This window comes from Bison bison, unplaced genomic scaffold, assembly GCF_000754665.1.
Source record: "Bison bison bison isolate TAMUID 2011002044 unplaced genomic scaffold, Bison_UMD1.0 scf7180017862979, whole genome shotgun sequence".
Lineage (NCBI taxonomy): Eukaryota > Metazoa > Chordata > Mammalia > Artiodactyla > Bovidae > Bison > Bison bison.
This window is the reverse complement of record NW_011493551.1, coordinates 477,782-499,146: the sequence shown is the minus strand read 5'-3', so window position 1 is coordinate 499,146 and position 21,365 is coordinate 477,782. Positions and strand designations below refer to the sequence as shown.

General features: G+C 45.6%; 1 protein-coding gene across 23 annotated transcripts in view; it reads left to right on the top strand.

The window, feature by feature from the left end:
- The window catches only part of SORBS1 (sorbin and SH3 domain containing 1), a 236,387-nt gene that overhangs the window by 45,450 nt on the left and 169,572 nt on the right, over positions 1-21,365 (top strand). For 22 of the 23 annotated variants that reach the window (XM_010832967.1, XM_010832973.1, XM_010832971.1 and 19 more), the window contains one exon: positions 17,645-17,735. The exons of the other annotated variant lie outside the window; for it this stretch is intronic. The gene's annotated coding sequence lies outside the window, so the exon portion shown is untranslated. The remainder of the gene's footprint in view (positions 1-17,644; positions 17,736-21,365) is intronic. 23 annotated transcript variants of the gene reach the window in all.

The following is a 21,365-nucleotide window of genomic DNA, read 5'->3' as shown; positions in this document are numbered from 1 at the left end:
ACCTGCAGTAGATGCTGTAACTACTGTGTATGTGACCCAGGCCTGAGCTCCATGAAACATCTAAGGGGAAGGATCCCATTAGGAGCCTAAAGCTAAAATGGAAAGTGAGGGCCGGATGATAAAGCTGCAGGTGAATTCACTGCTGGCAGGGTTATCAGATCAGATTTGTATTTTCTGTGGGAGGCAGTCCTAGGATTGTGCCTGGTCAATATTTTTTTTCATCAGACCCTTGTAGCTGTTGAAGTCAACTGTGTTAAGTATGCAGTTCTCTTAGGGCTGGAAGAGAGAACTTAGAATTTTTCCAATTAATCTGAACTAGGAAGTTCTTTTAAGATGTATCCAACATCTGAGTTACAAAAGCCTTATATGTATAGGATGGGGGTAACCTGATTTTAGAAGAAGCTCTTGTAGGGGAGAAAAGACTCAAAATGTTTTGGATGATCAGAGAAACATGCAGGTCCTTCTCAGAGGGGTGGAGGAGTAGGTAGTTCTTTAGCTGGATACCCTGATGGTTTTAGGTTTGCCTTTTGGTGGTGGTTTAGTTGCTAAGACTCTGGCGACCATATGGGCCATAGCCTGCCAGGCTCCTCTGTCAGTGGGATTCTCCAGGCAAGAACACTGGAGTGGGTTGCCATTTCCTTCTCCAGGGGATCTTCCCCACCCAGGGATTGAACCCAAGTCTCCTGCATTGCAGATGGATTCTTTATCACTGAGCCACCAGGGAAGCCCAGGTTTGCCTTCTGGATCTATTGATGTTCTCACAGGGGGTGGTGCTGGGTGGGGGAGCCTGGCCCTTCCTCCTGCAGGTCCCCAGGGGAAGTGTGAGTTGACTTTGACTTTAGTCCTCCTCCCTGGCTTCTCTAGGAAACCATCCCTTGCCCACACAAGGCCTATTCTGTGCCTACACTGGCTTTTCCAGACAGGGATCAAAGCTCTTATTTCTGAGGGTTTTCTAGTTAGACTTACAGCTGCCTTTGTGCAAAAAAAGGGGGAAAAAAAAAAAAAAAAAGGCAGCAGGGACCTTAGAAAATGGGTGAAAGGAATGTTTTATGTTCCTGTTTTAAACTTCAAGACAATTCTGCAAATGCAAAGAGTAATAAGAATATGACTTCAGTTCCATATTCCATCAGCTTTAGAGTCTCAGGGAGAATGGTATAGGTGTGAGATGAATGAAACAGGAAAGTGGTGTGGAGTGGGGAGGAGAGCTGGTGACAGTGGGCAGGGAGAGAGAAGCAAGACACGCATGGGGAGAAACAGGGCACACAGGCAGAGGGTTGGAAAACCCTTCGAGGTGAAACCAATTTTCAGTAAGGCTTTCACCCTGCTGCTGCAATTTGATGTCTAAGAATTCTGAAAATTGCCACACCACTATCCAAAAAGTACTTTTTTTTTCCTTTGTAAATGCACCCTGTAGACAAAATATGATAACCTGGTATGCTTGTCCTTAAAATCTTAATTTTGACTAATAAAAGAAGCAAAGGCCTAAGTTACTTAATGCTTTAAAAAATAAAATGTTCTTTCTCCAAAATAAAACAGAAACCTTATGGTCATTGGATAACTCCAAAGAGTTCAAGCAAATTCTCTTTTTATTGGTATATGTACCTATACACATGTATAAAAAGAAACTACCTCCAAATCATCCAGTGGTTCTCTCCGGATAGTGATTGTATAATTGTTTTTCCTCCTTCCCCACTTTTGGGAGGGGGTGTTACTTTCCAATTTTTTCTTACAATGAACAATATTTCTTTAATCAAGAAAAAGTTACTAGAATATAATACTCTGGTTAGTAAATATGGAGAAACCACAGTTAAGTGTTATCGTTTCCCTAAAGTACTTAAGTTGGGAAATACATACATCCAAGGTACCCTAGTCCCACCCCCGTTTTCTTCTTTTTATAACTTGTAGTTTTGTCAAATTTACACATGCGTGTGGTTTCATGTGTGCTTCCGAGGTGGGGCAGTGGTGAAGAACCCACCTGCCAGCGCAGGAGAGGTAAGAGACATGGGTTTGATCCCTGGGTCTAAGAAGATCCCCTGGAGGAGGGCATGGCAACCCACTCCAGTATTCTTGCCTGGCGAATCCCATGGACACAGGAACCAGATGGGCTACAGTCCAGGGGGTTGCAAAGAGTTGGACACAACTGGAGCAGCTACACACACACGTGTGCATGCATGGTTTCAAGAACCAGATAGGTCTTACAAGAACTATTTACCGCCTCACTTTCACCTGCCATGAATACCAAAATCATAGCCATCATCTTTTGGTATTCCACGTTTTTTAATAGCTTGCATGTTTTGCTACTTCAAGGTATTATCTGTTGACTCCACCTGAGGATTTTGCTCTTCTTCTCCACCCTGTGTGCTGTGCCCACACACTTTATTTTCGGAGGAAAAATTCCTGTCTTCTCCAAAAGTCACAAGTGTCATGCCTTATCCTAAGGGACATGGAGGGTCCCTACATGGAATAACATGCAAACCTTTTGGCCTTATATGATTTTGCCAATGAAACTTTAAAGTTTGTCCAAAATTCTAAGTTTTAGGTTTTAATTGGGCCATGTGTTACTAGCTCCGTGGACCAACTGTAACCAAGGGCCAAGAAGCTGGGTTGAATTAGGCCATCTTTTGGATGTGGTTTTTTTGGACCAATAACTATTTTGTTACTCTTTGTTTTTACTGTAGATTATAGAGAAAACACACCATCCTGGTTAATTGCATGTCATTGTTTGCTGGACTTGGTTATTTTGTGGGTCTTAGAGGCAACTTTCTTGAGCTCTGAGCTTTAGCACATTTTCAAGGAAGTGACTTCTGCCTATATTTGGTGATGTCCAGGGTTTGTGGGGCAATGGCAGAGCTGCCTGTGTCCTGGGGACCCAGAGGGATCTGTATTAAGTGCCGACAGTGCTGCCTTTCCCGGAAAAGCTGTTGCATATGGCTTGTGGACTCCCAAGTCTTGGCATTCCACTCTGTTTCTAGAGCCACCCACAGACACCTCTGAATTCTTTGTTCAGTCTTAGAGACCATTCTTCTGGGCCAGCCTGTCTCCTCCTGGCTGGGAAGTGACCCCCGCCTCTTGCCCTTGCCTGTCTCTGAGGCCCTTCTGAGCTCTGGAAAAGACTTTACTGGAATCCATGCTAGTGATCTTGCCATCTTTCTCCATAATGCAGAATGAGGGAAGGCCACAGGGCAGTGCCCTCTGAAACAAAGACTGAATCTTAAAGTTGTGAGGGACCTTGGAAGCCACATGGTTTGTACAGCTCTGCTTACATGCCTCCAGCAGTGAGAAGCTTGCTCACTCCAGGAGCTGCCCTGTTCCAATACTGGGTGCTCATCTATTGCAAAGTCCTTTCCTGCTGAACTAATAACCTTGTCTGAGATGCCCCTCCAATAAACGGATGAGGGCAACCTTGAAACTTGTCAACAAATTATTCTTCCTATTTTTTTGGCATAAGTGATATTGAAAGTGGTTTTAAGAGGCAGCCATGAAAGATGTTGGTAAAAACATGTTTTCTAAGCATTGAGTGTGTTTGCCAGAGAGGTTCAGTTTTGTTTTTCTTTATTGTTATGATTTTGATTTATTTGCGTCTGGTAGAATGGTATCAGTGACATGAGGAATAATTACATATCTTTTGAAATTCTAGCCTGGAACCCCACCAGGAACTGACCCAGATTTGTGCCAAGGAACACATCCTAGGTTTGGGATTTTTTTTTTTTTTTCCAATGTGTGTTTAAAAAACACTTGTTTGAAATGCTAGACTTTTTCATACTTAAAGAGCATTGTTTTAGTGGGTGGAGTTCTTGTTTGATCCTCTGAGTTTAAACTTCTTAGCTCAGGGGTGGCCACAGTGACCATCCTGTGTTGTAAGCTTGAGAGATCTCTGAGAGGCAGGTCTTACACGTGTGTGTGTGCGTGTGTGCACGTGCCTTGTCTCCCTTTTATCAACCAGTTCTAAACTTTTCTTGATTCTTACAGCTTTTACTGATCTTCAGACGTGCTGGCTATCTTAGGAAAGCCATAGGATATCATTCTTTAAAAATGATTTGACTTTGAGAAACAGGCAGCGATAGATCAACATGGTAATGCTGGGGGTTGGGTTATCATTTCCTTTGAGATTTCCTTTGTTTTCCCAGCTTTATAGGATGAACATGTATTGCTTTTATATTGGAGGAAATTATTTGGGAAGGCGTGGTGGCTTCCAAACTTACTCCTTGTCTGCCAGCGAGGTAACAAGGTAGAGGAGTCAGGAAGGATGACAGATTGGAATGTGGAGATGGTGGGAGCTGGGACTGCCCTGGGAACTGATATCCCCAGTCTTTCTTACTGTCAAAAAAAGTGCCTTTTTTATTTTTACATGTATTTATTTTCCTTCTAAATGTGCCTTGCTTTAAAAGATTTCATGTAAGCCAACGTCGTGTTTGTTAGATAGTAATTCCCTCATTGTTGATCAAAGACTAAATGCCTGTTAGCGAGTTACTGGGTTATTTTGTGAAGTGGTGCTATTACTGCTGAGGGTAAAGCGTGATGTTTGAGGCCCTTCATTAGGCGCTGTGTTCTCCACCTTCATTGTTACCTACTGTGGGCTGGGGTTCTGCAGTTAGAGCTCTTCTGTATTTTGGGCTCAGGACCCTGTGTGTCCCTCTGGTACAGGTAGTTCTCCCCCACAAGCCTGCCTTGGTTTTGTTTTTAATACAACATGTGAACAACAGCAGGACAGTAAGTGTTTGCGGCCGTGCTAACCTTTGTCTGCTTCCTCCTTCATCATCCTCATCCTCCTCATGGTCATCAAGCTGAGCGAGCACTTCCAGTGTGCCGGATATGTGTTAAATGTCTGCACTGATGACCTCATTTGAGCCTCATAACTCCTCTGAAGCAAGGATTGTTAATTAGCCCCCCCCGCCCCCCCCCATTTTATTGACAGGGAAGCCGAGACTCAGAGGGTGAGTAACTTGTCCAAGGTCGTGAGACCAGAGAGCTGCAAAGCCTGGACCCGAGTAGCTTCCCGTCTCTTACACTTTCCTTTCATCTCTTTCCTCCTCAAACTTTTCTTCCTGGGCTAGGGCCTCAGCTTCGGATCTTCTTGGCGTCCCATCGGTTGGGTGAAGTATATCACCTTGTTGTGTACCTGGAGTTAGTTGTTTCTGTCTTCACAGCTCCCTAGCAGGGGGTGTAGGAAAGATGGTCTGACACCTGGGATGGAGGGGGGCCTGGGCCACAGCACCTGTAACCCTCCTCCTGCACCCCAATGGGTCAGGACAGAGTGGACTTATTCCCAGCTGTGTAGAAACTGGAGTTGGGGTCTGGTCTTGTCCTTTTTAATTTCCCACTGTTAGGGTGGGGCCTTAAGGGTCTGAGGAGGCATTTCCCAGCCACAGAAATGCTTATTCAGTTCACCAGAGTTCTTTTTCTCCTGCTCTCCACAGATGGGAAGCATAGAAAGCCTTGCATCCCTTCCTTCTGAAACAGTGAGGAAGTCTTAGGAAGCTAAGGGAGAAACTTCCCACAGGATGATCTCGGTTCTGTTCCAAGGATAGCACGTGGGAGAGGGTTGACGTTAATTTTTATTGGGTGTGAAAAGCTGATGAAAACTTTGTGGACTCTTCCCCAGAAAAAGTACAGTGATAATAACTGTAGCATTCATGTGGTTGTAGGCATTGTACTAAGCACTTACATGTATCGCCTCCTTGAATCCTTCTCATAACCTTGTGAGGTGTAGAGTTCTATTATCCCTATTCTACAGATGAGGAGACTGAGGCCCTGAGATGTTTAATGACTTGCCTGTGTATGTGCATTTAGAAAGTGGTCAGATTTGCATAGGATTTCAGTGGGAGCCCAGGCTCTGGGGTACCTCAGTCCTAGAGTACAAGTCACCACCTGCATTGCTGAAAATTGGGATATATATACACATGTAACAGGATATTAGATGGATACCAACCCTGCAGCTGGTAATGACCCTGCTTGTCAAGGAGGTGGAGGAAGGAGAGGCAGCTCCCGGCTTCCCCTTTACACAATCCTCCCCCATCCTCTTAGACCAGTTAGGTGCAACCACGTGGAGTTTCTAAGTGTCCAAGCTTTGCAGGGCTCCCACACAGTTTTCTTACTGGCATTTAACAGTAGGTGTGGAGTCAGACAATCTGGGCTTCTCTCCTGGTTCTGCCTCTCTGAGCTCAGTGACTTGGAGAGGCATTCTGCTCATTTGCCAACCAGGGAGCTTGATGAACTCTGACTTTCATTAGGACAAGGAAGGGTCTCACCACTGTGGGAGGAAGGCCATGTTCTTAATGTGTCTTCAGTGTGGCCCATTAGCAAGCAGCCTACTCAAGGTACAGTGTGCATGTTGTTCTGGTATTACAGGGCTAGAAACGGACCTGTAACTCTGACCACGCTTGTAGCTCTAAAAGGTACAGTGGGTATTTTCACAGAGTGACAGTGATCATAGTAATTAAGATTTTTGAAATTGTTTGTACTCCTCGTCCTGCCTGCTCTTCTGTTCTGTTCTCCACCTGTTCATGACCTGCATGGCAGGTATCCTTGAAATCAGAGAACTGTGGAACATCAGGGCTGGAAAGGAACACTAATCGCCTATGGCCAGTCTTCTCATTTTGCAGGCTTGGAAATAGGCTAAGAGAGGTATAGGAAGTTGCCCAAGGCCACACAGTGAATCCTTGGCAGAGCCAGGCTGTAGGGTGGCATTCTTTCAGTTGTGCCTGGCCAACAGTGTCCTCTCTTCTTACCTTGTTCATGAACAGACATAATTCTTCATCAGTTTTGACCTTGTATAGCTCTTCTCCCCTCTGCTTGTTTCCTTGAAAGCACAGGCTGGGTCGTTCTCATCATAGTTTCTCCGTCTTCCTCCTCACTGCTTCTGATGCTGCCTCTGTGCATGTGAACGAAGGAGCAAAGCTGTTGCATAAACAGAGCTATCTCTGAAGTCCTTTATATGGTGCTCGGCCCCCTGTTCCACACATTCAGGTCATGGTAACTTCTCCAAGCACCGGGATGACTCTCTGCTGTAGGCAGAGACCTCGGAACGCCCCCTCTCCATGTGCTCCTTTTCCCCATTCGTATAATGATCGATATACACAGTCAACATGTGGTAGAAGCTTTTAGAGGTCAAGGTGGGCTGGCTGCTTCATGGCTGTGCTGGGCTGTCTCTCCAGCAGAGGTATTAGTATAATCTGGGTGTCAATAAAGAGCATCTTTTCTGAAATTGGACTGGCTGATTTAAGGAGTAACATTTAACACTCCTTGGCCACATGCCACTGTGAATGTTCATGGACTTTCTCTTCTCTCTGCTAAACAAAATTGTTGTCTATTACTCAGCCTTCCCAGTTACCCTACCTTTTAAGGAGAATTTTCTCCTGGTTAGCTCAGTTCCTGGGCCTTTTTCATGTAGGGAAAACGAGTGGAGGCTGTGCTGGAGAACTAAGAGATGGGTCAGTCAGAGTTTGTGTGAGTGTGTATGTGGGCTTGTATTTGCGTCTGAAAAGGCCCAATACTTGTGGTGAGAAGAAGAAACAGAGGCTAAAGAAAAAGAGAGGGAAAGTGTGTATGAGCTGGGGGTTGGAGGGAGATGAAGAGGAGAATCTATAGAAGGGTGACCACTGGCTGTGTATGGGATACTAAGTGGTAGAGAAGGAGGAGGGGTTTTAAAGATGTTTTCCAATGTATTAAGAATTGCATTCCCTCCCACTGGCATTCAAGAGATCAACAACATTTTGAATTTTGTTTGGGCTGGATTGTAATTATGATTATGTGATTGTGATTATGACTCCCAAGTGAAGTCAGGGCTACATAGAGACAGTTACGTTCATGCTACTCCGGCATGTTCTATCTGGGAGATGGAGGCTAGCTATGGAGCAGAAGAATGTGAGAAGCAGACTTGGGAGGAGTGATCTAGGAAAATGCTCTGTGGTTTGGGTGCAGGGGCTTAGGGCTGATGTGCCAGAGTCAGCGTGTAGTTTGTATTACAATGAACAAACCCCGATCATTTTTCTGCATTGAAAATTTTAAAAATGTATCAGAGTTTTCAGATTTGATGCTTATTCACTTTGTACCCTATTTCCAATAAAAAAAAATATGAGACAGTTCAGACTCAGTGGGGAAAATGTAGTGATTCATTTACATAGTATTTTTTTTTCCCCCATAGAGAGATTTGCCCTAAGAAGGAAGAACAAGTTGAGTTTCATGGTCATATTTTACTGACAGAAATACTGGGAAGGATATTTAAATTTTTGTTCTTCAAGAAATTACTCTTTTGTGCTGGTTTGAGATGGAGATGGCTTAGCATAGGGGAGGTTTTTAATCCAAGGGAAGGAGCAGTGACTGTTTGGTTGAGATAACATGCTGTCTCCTGCCGGTGTCCCTCCCGGGGCTGGATTGATCCCTGTGCTCAGCTGTCTGGTGTTTGTGTTCATTAAGATGACTTCTTCAGTGACTGAAGGTAGCAGAAGAATAAAAAGGCTGCTGGAACTTGCAGGTTTGCGCATGGATATCCTGGCCCCTTCTCTGGGCTCCTAGGAACATGGGAGAAACACTTCTGCAGAAAAGCATGAAGGGTTGGCCTGACATCCAGAAGGTTCTAGGAAACGTTGGTGTTTGGGGGACCAGGCAAGGACAGAAAGAAGACCTGCCCTGGTCCCTCTTGTATGTTGCTGGTGGAAGAAGGGCACAAGTGTTGAGTACCAGCTTTAGGAAGACATCAGTCTGATGCTTCCAGATACTCTTATTTTACTTCCCTGGGCCCAGCGTGCTGGGTGTTCTCATGCCTGTATCTGGGGAGGAACTGAGCTTCAGAGACATCGAGAACCTGCCGAGTATCATGTACTTGGTAGGCCTCGACAGGCCTGACCAGAGCCCTCATTTTTCCATTAGGATTCTAATCCCCATCCTAGAATGTTGAGTGTCTCCTTGAGTGTGGCTGTGTAATAGATGTGAACCGTGTGTGCCATTTAAGATTTTCTAATTCTCCAATTAAAAAGTAAAAAGTGTTCTAGTAGCCACACTTAAAAGGTAAAAAGAAATGAGATTAATTTTAACTGTATACTTGTAAATCTGGTCTTCCTAAGTGGTGCTAGTGGTAAAGAACCTGCCTGCCAATGTAGGAGACATAAAAGACACAGGTTCCATCCCTGGGTTGGGAAGATTCCCTGGAGAAGGGCATGGCAACCCATTCCAGTTTTCTTGCCTAGAGAATCCCATGGTCAGAGGAGTCTGGTGGGCTGCAGTTCATGAGGTCGCACAGAATCAGACATGACTGAAGTGACTTAGCATGCATGCTTGTTTTAACCCAGTGTATTTAAACATTATTTCAATATATAATCAGTACTTTTAAAAATCAGTGAGCTATTTTGTGTTCTTTTTCCGTACCAAGTCTTCAAAATCCAGGGTATACGTTCCTTTTACATCTCAGTTCACACCAGCCACATTTCAAGGGCTCAGTGGCCACATGTGGCTAGTGACTGCCTTACCGGACCACACGGCTCTGGCATCTTTTGGCTGGAGAGGTGTGTTCTGCCCTGGTGCCCAGGTTAGTGAGGGGTTTTTCTAAATTAATAGTTTCAAAACGCCAAGGGACGAAATCAGTGCTGTGCTTGTCTGCAAGAGAGTCACCTGAGGAGCGTCATCTAGAGTCCCAGGTGACTCTGTAGCCTGACTGAAAACTACTGCTCTAAAAACATTCGCTGGGCAGTTCTCCGGGGCTCTGTGCCTCGGCCCCACCCCCTCTCAGGGACACTTGCACTCCAAGCACGTTCCTTTTGGGACGTGCTGGTGGAGGTGTGATGGGAAAGGTGGGGGAAGGCATGCCCCAAGGGCCTTTTCCCTCCCCTGCTGAACAGAACTGCCATTTCAGTGGAAAAACAAAATGCCGCTTATATATCTGGGTGTGATCATGCATACGAGGTAGAACCTTCTCTTTTGGTGGCTGAGGGCAGCATCCTGTGTTCTCAGGAAAGGTGAGATGAGAGAAGCAAAATATTGATATTTAGGGCAGAAGGGGATACTGTGTATTTAAACTGCGTTCTTTTCCAGTGGTTTGGTTTTTAAATTTATTTGCTGACTTAGAGTAAAAACTTTGATCCTCGAAAGTCCAGGGTCCAAACCTCAAGTGCCTCAGGCTGGGCAGGTACCATGCCATTAAGGGTGGAGGGGTTTCAAAACCAAACTTACGGGAATGTTTTTCACCAAAATGTGGCAGTCTCCCTTTTTTCTGGAAGTAGAAGATCCTCTTGGCCTTTCATTTCCCTACTTTTGATAGAGAAATATTTCTAGGAGGTAATGCAGTGCAGGCACCCCGAGGAATAGCAGCTGACACTTGGCTTTGGTGTTTAGGGAGATGAATCTGAGAGCTGTGCCCATCTAAGGGAGAACAGTCACTGCACAGTCCCCTCTGCTGTTGTCTTGAAACCTAGTATCACCAGATCGTGCCATTTTTAAGGAGAAACCACAAAGCTAGAGTATGTAAAAGGTAAAAATTGTTGAGGTTTTTAAAAGAATTTTAAAACTTAGAAATACAGACTCATAGGAAGTTAACTGTCCTTCTCCCCACTGCAAAAGATGCAGGGCTCTTGTGTGCCCTTCCACCTAGTGGTAACATCTTACATAACTAGCACAGCATCCAAACCAGGAAGCGGGCACTGCTGCAGTCTGCTGTCCTTATTCAGATCTCACCAGTTTATAGATGCACTCATTTATGTGTGTGTGCGAGGTGATTTAATTTAATGCACCTTGACTAAGTACCACCCATGTGCCAGGTCTAAGGCCAACAGGGATGAGTTAGATTGGACCCCAGTGATCAAGGGACAGTTGGTTGGGGGAAACAGACTAAAGGATTTCAGTTATATCACCCTGGGATAGAGGGGAAGGGCACTGGGCACAACCAAAGGGATCTTGAGGGACAAGAGGGAGCTAACAGCTACTAAGGCAGCGGAGGGAGCTGCCTGAACAAAGGTTTCTTTATTTTAAAAAATTTTTATTTAGCTATTTTTGGCTGTGCTGGGTCTTCGTTCCTGCGTGCCAGCTTTTTCTAGTTGCGGTGCGCAGGCTTCTCATTGCACTGGCTTCTCTTGTTGCGGAGCATGGGCTCTGGGACCCATGGGCTTCAGTAGTTACGGCACGTGGGCTCTAGAGCCTGGGCTCAGTACTTGCAGTGCATGGGCTTAGTTGCTCCGCATCATGTGGGATCTTAGTTCCCAGACCAGGGATTGAACCCACATTTCTTGCATTTCAAGGTGGATTCTTAACTACTGGACCACCAGGGAAGCCCTTGAGCAAAGGTTTATTAGACTTTAGGCCTGGTGGAGCCACACCGCTGAGCTGTGAGCTTAGTGGTGTTGTGGAGATGCATGGAAAGCTGGGTATTGGAGAGATGAGCTGGAAGAGTCTCCTTGTAGGTGGCCCAAGGCTCGTTCCTGTGAGTCTCTGCATTTGCCCCTCCTCCTGTCTGCAAAGCTCTTTCCCTGTCTCTTATTGTGGCTGGGATTTTTCTCACCAGGGAGAGCTCAGGTCAAATATCGTTTCTTAACTAAGCCTAGCCCTGACTCGGAGAAGGCAATGGCAACCCACTCCAGTACTCTTGCCTGGAAAATCCTGTGGACGGAGGAGCCTGGTAGGCTGCAGTCCATGGGGTCATGAAGAGTCGGACAAGACTGAGCGACTTCACTTTCACTTTTCACTTTCATGCATTGGAGAAGGACATGGCAACCCACTCCAGTGTTCTTGCCTGGAGAATCCCAGGGACGGGGGAGCCTGGTGGGCTGCCGTCTATGGGGTTGCAGAGTCGGACACGACTGATGCAACTTAGCAGCAGCAGCAGCCCTGACTACCTAACTTCAGTCCTACCAACAAAAACTACTTTCAATCCATGATTATCTTATTTATCACATCCTGGGAGCAAGAATATTGCCTGACTTGTTCATTGTCAAGATTTTCCCTGGGGGCCCTCAAATCCGAACCAAGTATCTTGTGGAGATATCTTATCTTAGGAGTGGATGGGAAGAAAGGAGGGTCCCACCACCTTTGGGAGGAAGGAAAACATATCCCAGTGGAAGAAAGTATGAAGTCACTGTGAGTCATTTAAATAAAGTAGGTGTGCTTTTTTTTTTTTAAAGGGAGCTAAAAATCATTTTGCTATTTTTTGACTAATTTTATTCTACTTTAAGAGCTTTGTGTCATTCAGAGAACTTGGAAACTTCGTTCTCCTTCCTACTGAATCTGTGGAGTAGGTGGGAGAGCTATAAAAAGCTCCCAAAGATCTCTTTCTTCTGCCGCTGGGTGTGGAAGGGGGACAGTGGGGCAATAAGACCAGAGGTGAGCAGTGTTTGGGAGGTAGGAGCCACCTGAGTATTGAGCATCTTGGAAGCTTCAGTGGCATTCAGGTCCTGAGGGTGTGGCACTGGACCCAGTGGGATTTGCTCTGAGAAGTAGGGAAGTGCTTTCAGAGGTCAAAACAGTTCGTTTTGTATATGTTAAAGACATCTTAGAGTAATAAATGCAATATGATTTTTAAAATCTGCATAAAAAGGAAAGATAATCATTGTGGTTTGTTTCTTTCCTGACCTGGTCAGCCTCAAGGCCAGTTGGGGATTGATTTTTCTCGCCTGGACCATCTGGGTTTATTGATGGAAGAGTTGGAGTTTGTGAGGGTGGAGAGTCTCCCATGAGCTTGGGAAGAAAGTTGGGCCTTGGAGTTCAAGTTACCTTCAGTGGACACTCCTGTGTGCCAGGCTTTGGAGGGGTGTGTGCAGAGGGGGTAGAGCCAGGATCTGGGTGAATGTCATGGGCAGGATGCCTCAAGGTCAGGTGGAGTTAGGACACACACAAATGAAGTGGCAGGGGTTGGGGAGGGCGTGAAACCAGAATTCCAGGCAAGGTCAGGGACCCAGAAGTTTATAGGAGCTGAAGAGTAATAGGAAACAGCTCTGGCAATCAAGCAGTCCCAGAAATTTGAAGCTGTGTCACATCAAGCCTCATAGCCAGAATTATGATCAGATTCCTGGTGGGAGATAGGAGCCAGGCCCCACCATCCCTCAAAGGCAGAGAACAGGTGCTTTGAGCATCAAGTTGAGGGTTAGGGTCCATTAGGAACCTCAGATTGCATGTCTTGACTCTTCTCTCCTCATCACTTGGTAAACCTTTCCTTGCTGACTTCAGCCTTTGCAGTTGAACTTGACCTTGGGAATACAACTGGATTAGTGCTTTACCAATCCTACACTGACCTTCTGAGCAAAGTCCTTCCTAGTCTACTGAATTAGTGGACTAATTGATGGATGTGACTAATTAGATTCCAGAGGCCAGTGGCAAGACTCAGTGGTTAGGGAATGGATTGACTTGGTCATCCTTTAGTTGAAAGGCATGAAATTTGTGGTATACATTGAAGGAACCCAGAGAGTTTGAAGTCACTTGGGATACGTGATCACCAGTCAAGCAAACAAAAGAGTTTAAACAACAACACAAAGACAAAACAGACAGCAGCATGGATCCTTATCCATATGTTAGTGGGAAAACAACATAAAAGTAAATGATTTGTGCTCTGAAGGAGAGATATGCAGTAGTTATGAATGTATCCAGAGGGGCTTTTGTTGGTCCAGAGTTGGCTGGACAGTCTGGATTGGTGTTGAGTAGGAATGAAGGTGGCCAGGGTGACTTTCCCAACATCCAGGATTGTTCCATGTTCTTGGGTTGGGCTAGAGATGAGGATATAGATGAGGGAGCTGATGGTTCAGGGTATTTGGCAGGGCTTTGAGCAACTCTTGTGATGTCTTTTGGAGGATTAGGTCAGAGAAAGCTCTTGTTTTATGCAAGGATATAAGGTACTGTAAGAAATTTTGTATTGCTTATCCCCCCAGAAGCATCTTGTGCTTTTGCTAGACTTCCTGCCCCACTGGGCCCTTCCAGATTTGCATTATGACCAGAGAGGAGAGCCCTTAGACTGAAGGGGCTGCTTGTCTCCTTGTTCTGGTAAAGGATATGATGGATTGCTGCTGGGCCTTGCAGCCAGGGAGACTGACCTTGGTCAGCTGTGGTTTTCTCCAGTGCTGGGCTGTCTGAAGGTCACCTAGTAGCATCTGTTGATGTCAGAGAAGAGATCTGTCTAGGCTGGTCCATTCAGGAAACAGGCTTCTTCCAATCTGTCATCCTTGTGGTACACAGCATTTACTTTGCCATTCTTGGCTTGAGATTGTTCAGGCCGTTTCTTGACCGCAAGTGGGAAGCTGGGAAGAGAAGTGCTGGGCCAGCTTGGCAGGTTTCCAGACGTCTCATCGATCTGCAGTGTCCTGCTCTTTGGTGGGCAGTAGGGACCTGATCAGAGTACTGTGTGCTTGGAGCTGCTCCTCAAAGGCCATGTTGGTGACCAGATGCTCCCAGACCCTTTGCTCTGTCAGGGTGAGCCGACATAGGTGTAAAAGGGCTCAGATTTGCTGAGACTGGATAACTCCAATAGTCTGGGTGCCCTGGCATTGGGTCATGGTATACAGGGATTAGGGCAGAGAGGGAGGCTGGCTTCATTTACCCAGTTGCCATCCTGGCTGCTGCCATTCTATTTTTAAGTAAAAAGGAGTTAAGTGATCGTGGTGACAGTATGAGGTAAGGGTAGTAAGTAAACAGACTAAGGATGTGCAACTCCCCCAAAGCCTACATTCTTGAATCCTGCCAGAAAGATGCTCAACTAATGACCTTGACATTGTTCTGAAGAGTGAAAGGTTGTTCTGGAAAAAGGTGAGAGGTGACCCTTTTCTAAATGAGTATCAGAGTCTGGGCATCAGAATCACCTATATAATTCCTACAGCTCCAAACCAGAGATTCTGATTTGATAGGTCTGAGGCCCAAGAAGCGGTTTTTGTTTTCTGCTGCTGCTGCTACGTTGCTTCAGTCGTGTCTGATTCTGTGCGACCCCATAGACGGAAGCCCACCAGGCTCCCCCATCCCTGGGATTCTCCAGGCAAGAACACTAAGTGATTCTAATTTTCAGCCAGATTTGGGAACCTGCCCAGCGGGTACAGATCCAGAGATGCATCCTTGTGTCCTTGTACAGACCTTGACCCTGATCCCTAACCATGGCCGTGTATTTGGTCTTCACTTCTCTTTATGGCCCTTTTCCAAAGCTTGTCATTCGGGGGTGCTGCCCTGGCTTTGCCACACCTGGATCAAGGCTGGAGGCTCCTCTCTTTCTTCTCCTTGAAGAAAGCGGGGACCTCCACTTGGGCATTTTTTTTTTTTCTTTTTTTTCATTGGAGGATAATTGCTTTACAATATTGTGTTGGCCTCTGCCATACATCAGCATGAATTGGCCATAGGCATCATCCCTGTGTCCCTTCCCTCCTGAACTCCCCTCTCATGTCCCTCCCCATCCGTCCCCTCTGGGCTGTCACAGAGCACTGGGTTGAGCTCCCCGTGTCGCCCGGCAAATTCCCATTGGCTATCTGTTATACACAGGGGGAGGCATATGTCTCCGTGCTCTTGTCTCAAGTCATCCCGCCCTCTCCTTCCTGTACTGTGTTCACAAGTCTGTTCTCTATGTCTCTGTCTCTATTGCTGCCCTGCAAATACATGGGCATTTTGATGGGCAGATGTTTTGGAACGTTTTCTCACAAAACTTGCTGCCTGAGTCTCGACTGCATAGTAGATTCTGGCTGTAGAAATCCAGGTCTCGAGGTAGAGACAGGACCATCTCGTGATGGCACAGGGAAAAATCTGTTTACTGTCTTCTCAGACATCATGGAGGTTCTGGAAATACAGGAAGGTTGAGTGTTTCGACCCCTTTGTTTCTAGCGTCCTGCAGACTCTGGGACAGCATTGATTGCCCTGAGGGAGTGACAGATGGGCGTGGCCTGGCAGCGGGGCTGAAACTAGTGGCATTTTTGCTCTGGGCACTTGGCAAGGTCAACATTCAAGAGAGCACATGTGGGCTGTGCATCAAGTCTTGATAGATGCTGCTGGGTCAGGTGGCATAAGGTGGAGTTTTTAAGACCTGTAAGATAATACAAGGTCTGGACAGTATAAATTGAAGGGGCTGTCCATAAGTTTTGCTCCAGCTCCACTGTCCCTGTCATTCCCACCTCCCCTTGGTTAGCCCCCTGCCTGCCGCACTCCCATGCCTGCTTCAGGCTTTCCTCTGACGCCTGGCCGTGTTAGGGTGCGTCTCTTCCCCTCAGTTGCACTAGGAGCCCCTACTCAGGGCTCCCATGGCACCTGCGCCTGCCCAGATTTTTATATTCACCTGTTGTTTTAGAAGTCTTTGAGTTTCTGAATCTCTTCATGTATCCATCACCTCACCTGCTGCCTGGCGTGTAATAGGACTCAGTAAATACCTGCTGAGTGAGAGAATCAACACATTCTTTGAGGGGAACGATATAAATAACTCCCTTCGTGACCTTATAGTTGAACACTGTTCATTTATTACAGTGGTCGTACCTGTATATAAGCTTATGGATAGCCTTGTATTCTAGATGCACATTCAGGGACATTTTTCTAGCATAAAGAGTGTTTCAGGCAGTTTGGAATGTTAACCGAGCGCTTTTGAAGTAGCCAATTCATGGTATTTGTGAGAACTACTGTGTGTAAAGCAGCACAATTGTATTGAAAATGTCACATTAGGAAACAGGCCCGTAGGGAACCTGATATAACTTACTCTTACATTCTTTGGCAAATGAAGGTATGGCCAGCATTTTAGTACAGAGTAGGTTGGCTACTTCGATTGTGTTTCCTTGAATTGAGTATTTAGCTTTGAGAGAAACACACACACCCCCTGTGTGTATATGTATATATATAAAACTGACTTTTTGCTTTGTAATAGAAGACTGCTGTGCAGGGGGGCATAGTGAAAGAGTCCTGGGTTGAACGTTAGTTCTAGAGACAGAGCCAGTTCTAACTGTAGGAGTAGGTAAGTCAGTTTCCTCCTTTCACTTATGTAAAATGGGAGTGATATTCTTGTTCAAGGGTTGCAAATGTCTACAGAAATGAGGTCACTAACTTAAGGTGCTATATGTGCTTATACCTTTATTCCCCCCTCTTAGAGCTCAACCCCTTAGAACAAAATTTTCCACTTTTGTTAGAATCATAGGGAGAGGGAAATATTTTTGTATCTCTAACAAAATAACACGAGGACAGTGATCACCACAGCTTTTCTCTGTGTTGGGATGATGGGGAGCGATAGGGACTGTGGCGTATTGGAATAGCCAAGCCTGCCTGTGAAGGGCAGCTGTTTCTTAGCACCAGCTGATTATTTTCAGACATGAACAGGGGCCATGTTGACAGATCCTCTCTTTTTTGAAAGGAGAAGCCAGAAATCTGGGATTTTATGGGACAGTTTTTGATTTTTAAATTTTTGGCTCAAATTTTCTGAACATATCCTGCAGATTACTATAATACCTCTACAGGCTAGAGGTGACCCACTTGGCATCTGTCATAGATGGTCTCAGGAGATTCTTTCTGCCTGAGATCCATCGATTCTCATGGGACCTTTTCAGCCAATGAACTAAAGATGCAGCTTCTACCAGGGGAGGTCAGGGTGAGAAGGAAGTGGGGCTGGAGGATGAGGAGGGAGGCTTTGAGTCTAAACAGGGTGCCTAGCCATTGGTATTTAGAAGGCCTCCTTGGAGAGAGGCCGCAGGGTGCCTGCTTCAGATGTCTTGTATGTTTGTCATTGCAGGAGTGGTGGCATTTGTTGAAAGAGTTTGTGAGACCTTCTCCCTGCCCGGAGCCCCAGGACCAATGCATCTTTCCAGCACCTTACACCACTGGTAAATATGTGTTGTGTTTTATTTGTTGCTGTTGCTGCTGTAATTCAACGGAGGGCCATGTTTTCAGTGGACTATGGAATGGGATTTTCAGAGAACCACACTGCATTTTCTGTCATAGAAGGAAGGAAACTGGGACTGGCCTAGGCATATATGAGTTCTGCTACCTCCTTGGTTCTGCTATTTATTGTGGGTTCTTAGGTGCATTTTTTTTTTTTTTACCTCCCTGGGCCTGCAGACAGTGAAATGACTCCTGCTCTGCTGAAAGATTATGTGAGAATGCTTCCAAGGGAATAAAATGCTGAGCAAATACGGAGTAATCCTGTTTAGTTCTGAGGTGTAGAGCTGGGTGATTCTGTGCAAGCAAGTTGAGAAGTGAACGCGTATGTTAGAAACACGGATTTTTAAACACATATTTCGAGTCCTCCAGAGTGGTTCTTCAAGGGATTTGCATTTTCGTTTTTTCCCTTCCTACCATTCCCATACTTTATGGGAAATAGATGGGGAAACAGTGGAAACAGTGTCAGACTTTATTTTTTGGGGGCTCCAAAATCACTGCAGATGGTGACTGCAGCCATGAAATTAAAATACGCTTACTCCTTGGAAGGAAAGTTATGACCAACCTAGATAGCATATTCAAAAGCAGAGACATTACTTTGCCAACAAAGGTTTGTGTAGTCAAGGCTATGGTTTTTCCTGTGGTTATGTATGGATGTGAGAGTTGGACTGTGAAGAAGGCTGAGCACCGAAGAATTGATGCTTTTGAACTGTGGTGTTGGAGAAGACTCTTGAGAGTCCCTTGGACTGCAAGGAGATCCAACCAGTCCATTCTAAAGGAGATCAGCCCTGGGATTTCTTTGGAAGGAATGATGCTAAAGCTGAAACTCCAGTACTTTGGCCACTTCATGCGAAGAGTTGACTCATTGGAAAAGACTCTGATGCTGGGAGGGATTGGGGGCAAGAGGAGAAGGGGACGACAGAGGATGAGATGGCTGGATGGCATTACTGACTCAATGGACGTGAGTCTGAGTGAACTCCGGGAGTTGGTGATGGACAGGGAGGCCTGGCGTGCTGTGATTCATGGGGTCGCAAAGAGTCGGACACGACTGAGCAACTGATCTGATCTGATCCTACCATTCCAGCTGCCCTTTTTTAGAAAGATAAATTAACTCTGTTTCACAATTACCTTCATTTTTATTTGCCATCAGATAATTTCACAGTTAACAAATGTTCTTCCGCTTTCCAAAGAAACTTAATTACTCATCACAGCAGGTAAATGTCTTGCATCTGTGGCAGCTGAAAGAGGCAAAAATATGTCCTTAACACAAGTGGGTTCTAATGCTAAGAGTGCCTGGAGGCATACCAGCTAGTTGATGGTGAAGGTCTCACGTGAGTTCTGAGCTGGGGGGACCATGAGCCAGGAAGGCAGTATGACCCATGCGTCTTGATTCCAGCCGTTCTTTATTGATTGAGAGAAGCTGGTTTGTTTGCTGCTGACTGCCTGGTCCACTCCTAACTAGGTGAATCAGATGCTCTTACGACCCAGTGAGACATGACCTGGAGGCGTGGCCGCCTGGGGAGTATGCAGGTTGCTGGGGTGGGGCGGGGAAAGAAGGGCAGTTGGTCAGGCCCAAGGTTAGGGACCCAACTGAAACATGGGAGGCTGGCTGTCCCCATTACTGTGCCCAAAGGGACACAGTGGACATTCTGGCTTCCTCAGAGCCCCATCTTTTAGGAAGAGGTCTATGGTGGAGTTCTCAGGGAACCAGTGGTCCCAGGTGGGTGGGACCCTTCCTCCATTCAGTAAACATGCATGAATGCCCACTCTGTGCCAAGGCACGGCTCTGGGCACTGGGGACTCAGTGGACTGAAGCTTGGATTTGAGTGGGGTGACAAGAATGTGACCTCCATGAGGGCAGGGGTCTTTACTTATTCACTGCTCTCTACCCAGCTCCTAGAAGAGCACCTTGTACATGGTGGTGGGTGCTCATGAAATAAGTGTTTTGTGAATGAAGGAAATAACTAAATAGATAATACAATTTCAGGGAGTGATAAGTGCTATAAAAGAAGTGAGGAGTTCTTTTTAACACCAACAGCATTTTGTATTGGGGTATAGCCAATGAACAATTTTGTGATGGTTTCAGGTGAACAGTGAAGGGACTCAGCCATGCATGTGCATGTATCCATTTTGCCCCAAACCTGAGGGGTTCCTTTTGAAAGAGGTCTGAGAAGGTCTTTGTTTGGAGAGGGGTGGATAGAAATTGTGTGCAGAGATCTGAATGTAGTGAAGGAATCTGCGGAGAGGTGGTTAGCAGAGGAAACAGAAGGCAAAAAGAAAGGCCTTGGTGTAGGCTGAGCTTGGCAGGATAGAGGGGCAGGAAGGCAGCCAGTCTGGCTGGCCTTGAGCTGGGGAGTGGTTCTGGGGAGCAGAGTGATATGAAATGAGGTCAATGGTAGATCTTATAGGCATGGTAAGGAGTTGAGATTTACTCCAAAACCTTGTGTGTGATTGGATACCTTTTGAGAAGTTTGAGTTAAATAGTGATATGATTTTCTTTGAGCTTTAAAATTATTTCTCTGGGTTCTGAATGGAGAACAGACTTTTGGGGGCAAGAATAGAATCGGTGTGACCTGTAGGTGGCCCTTCTGGTCTAGGCCAGAGATAAGGGCATGGCTTGGATTAACATGGTGAATATAAAATGGTGTGATCTGGTCAAGCTCAGGGTATATTTTGAAGATAGAACTTGCTGGATTGAGTGTGTGGTATGAGCAAAAAGGAAAGTGGGTAAGTCCAGTGTTTTTGGCTAGGTGAATGGTGTTGTTATTTACTAAGATGGGGAACAGAGAAGGAGGTTTGGGGAGGACCCTGAGAGTTCCATTTGGGCATATTAAGTTTGAAATGCCCATTCAATATTCATATAGAGATTTAGAAATTCAGAGTTGGCTAGAGCTGGAAATGGTACCTTTGAGAGTCATCAGCATGTAGATGGTATTTGAAGCTATGAGATGGAGATGATGATTCAGGGAGAAAAAGAAGAGATAGGTAGAATTTGGACAAAGAAAATAAAGGCAAAGGGTTAATTTACCATATAAAATTCCTACTAAGAAGTGAATGAAGACACATCTCTAATGAATAAGGGATTTGTTCAGTCGCCAATTCGTGTCTGACTGTTAGCTACCCCATGGGCTGCAGCATGCCAGGCTTCCCTGTCCTGCCCTGCACCATCTCCCAGAATTTGCCCAAGTTCGTGTCCATTGAACTGGTGATGCCATCCAACCATCTCATCCTCTGTCACCCTCTTCTCCTTCTGCTTTCAATCTTTCTCAGCATCAGGGTATAAACTGCTGAATAAGGGATAAGTTCATGTAATACAAATAGAAATGATTCAAGTGAGATGACAGGAAAATATAATAAAGCTTCACCTTATGTTTTTTTTAAAAAATGGAAATACTGTGACTCCTCCAAATCAAGAAAATTAGTTTTAGAATCGCATGATTTAAAATCTGGCCAGCTGAGTGAATTATAAACTGCATTTATGCAATTGGCACATGGCTGTCTTTGGCTGGCAAGCAGAAGGATCCAGCATCCTTTGCCAGTAATAGCCCGTAAGTTACACTGTTCTTTATATGCGC